This window comes from Dromiciops gliroides, chromosome 5 (genome assembly GCF_019393635.1).
Source record: "Dromiciops gliroides isolate mDroGli1 chromosome 5, mDroGli1.pri, whole genome shotgun sequence".
Classification (NCBI taxonomy): domain Eukaryota; kingdom Metazoa; phylum Chordata; class Mammalia; order Microbiotheria; family Microbiotheriidae; genus Dromiciops; species Dromiciops gliroides.
This window is the reverse complement of record NC_057865.1, coordinates 56,612,376-56,614,728: the sequence shown is the minus strand read 5'-3', so window position 1 is coordinate 56,614,728 and position 2,353 is coordinate 56,612,376. Positions and strand designations below refer to the sequence as shown.

General features: G+C 39.1%; 1 pseudogene; it reads left to right on the top strand.

Annotated features, from left to right (window-relative positions):
• The first annotated feature begins 1,483 nt into the window (after positions 1-1,483).
• LOC122727605 lies at positions 1,484-1,846 on the top strand (annotated as a pseudogene).
• The last annotated feature ends 507 nt before the right edge of the window (positions 1,847-2,353 follow it).

The following is a 2,353-nucleotide window of genomic DNA, read 5'->3' as shown; positions in this document are numbered from 1 at the left end:
CATCTACGCATTTTAAAAGGGTGCCATGGTAAAGACAACTGTGAAGATGACTGGAGAAGCCAGTTCTCAGGACAACTCCTGAACCCCACAACTAGAATCAGTAAATAATGTTCCAGATAGAAGGTGAAGTCCACCCCACACTTTCATCACATGATTGTATTAGGAAATGAAGAGGAAATGTAGAAAGGGGTATAAGAGAAAACATAGTACAAACAAGATAAGATAAAACTGGTGAAAAACAAAACAAGAAAACAAATGCTATGGGGCCCCTCAAAGATAATCAAAGAATAACAAGAAATTTTCAAATGATCCAAAATATACTCAAATGGATTTGATATATCATCAATTCAAGAATTCCTTCCAATGATGCATAACACAAGCTATCTATGACTCTCTACTACGTAGCTCCTGTCTACTTTTCCCAAAAAGGTTAAAACAAGGGGTCCAAACAACATGCTTGAGAGATTTCCACTTTTTTCCCATAACATAGTTTGTATTCCATTTGAGCACTTGGTATGGCCATCTGTAAACGCTCACTTCAGTCATGTGACTAACCAATCTTCTCTCCCTATTATATAAGGCATTGATAATGTCCTTTTCTCCCATTTTATGTTGGGCTTCCATGTTTCAACCTACTAGTTCCTATCATGTACCTCCCCATTGTCCTCTGTATACCAATAAACTTCTTTGTAGAGAGTGGTATTCTTTATCTCACTGCCCCATAATATCAACAGTAAAATTGTAGAATTGAAAAGATGGGCTTTTGATTTCATGGGAAGCTTGGAGTTGGTAAAAAAGTATTTTGCAGTTTCCCCAAAGGAACCCAACCCATGCTTCCTTTCTCCTGTTTAACTTTGAAACTGTACCAGAGTAATGTTCATTTGCAATGTCTATCCCAGAGATACCTACTATACATTATAAAGACAGCTAGGTGATACTCTGAAGAGAGTTTTGGATGTTAAATCATGAAGTTCTGAGCTCAAATCTGGATTCAAACACTTATAATTAAACTGTCAGCCTCAGTTTCCTTACCTGTAAAATGGGGACCATAATCACCTATTTCTAAGGGTAACTGTGAGAATAAAAATTTTAATACTTATAAAGCATTTCAAAAACCTTAAAATACTACAGAAAATATTATTATATTATTATTGACCTAGTTCTAGAGGATGTCCATCTACATGCACAAGGAAATCTGGGCAATGACAGTCTTCATACATTTGGTCTTTCCTGTGTGAACTGACAAGTGACAAGTGTGAACTGACATTGATTACAGATCTCTTCCAGTAGGCTCTACAAGGTTCTAGGGTTTGATACAATCACCATGCTGACATCTATAAGCAAAAACTACTTCAGTACCACACTAACTACAGAGAATTATCCTTTGACTTCAACTCCATAATGGATCTCCCCCATAGTAAGGAAAATCTTTGGTAAGAATAAAGCTTTCTGGGTGTACAGGAGGCAGCATTGCCGTGACGAGATGGCGACCAAGGGCGATGTAGAACTGGAACTGGAGACTGAATCGAGTGGCCCTAAACGGCTGCCAGAGAAACTGCGGGAAGCATGACAGTGGCATGGCTGACCTGGAACAAGTGACCGACTATGCTGAAGAGAAAGAGATCCATAGCTCCAACATGGAGACGGCGATGTCCGTGATTGGAGACAGGCATTCCCGGGAGCAGAAGGCAAATAACTGCAGGGAGGAAGAACTAGCAAAAATTACAATCAAGAAGGAAGATCTGGAACTGATAATGACAAAGATGGAAATCTCAGGAGAAGCAGCAGGAGTTTGCAGGAACACATGGGCAATGTAGTAGAAGCTCTTATTACCCTTACCAACTAACCTTTGACGGCTATACCTCAATGGATTTATTTACTGGAATAAAGGTTTCTTTATATCACCTAAAAAAATAAATAAATAAATATATATATATATATATGTATATGCATATATATATATCTTTCTTTTTGATACATAATCTGTTGTTCAATTTCATAGGGTCATTCAATAAGGCTATGTCTGGCATTTTATATTCCAAGGTATCTTTGTTGTTGTTGTTGTTGTTTTTGCAGAGCAATGAGGGTTAAGTGACTTGCCCAGGGTCACACAGCTAGTCAGTATCAAGTATCTGAGGACAGATTTGAACCCAGGTCCTCCTGAATCCAGGGTCAGTGCTTTATCCACTGTGCCACCTAGCTGCTCAGTTCCAAGCAATCTTGATGAATTGATGAGGGGCACTTTCTTTTAAAAGCCTGTAAGACAGGGGCAGCTAGGTGGCACAGTGGATAGAGCACTGGCCTTGGAGTCAGGAGAACCTGAGTTCAAATACAGCCTCAGACGCTTAACTCT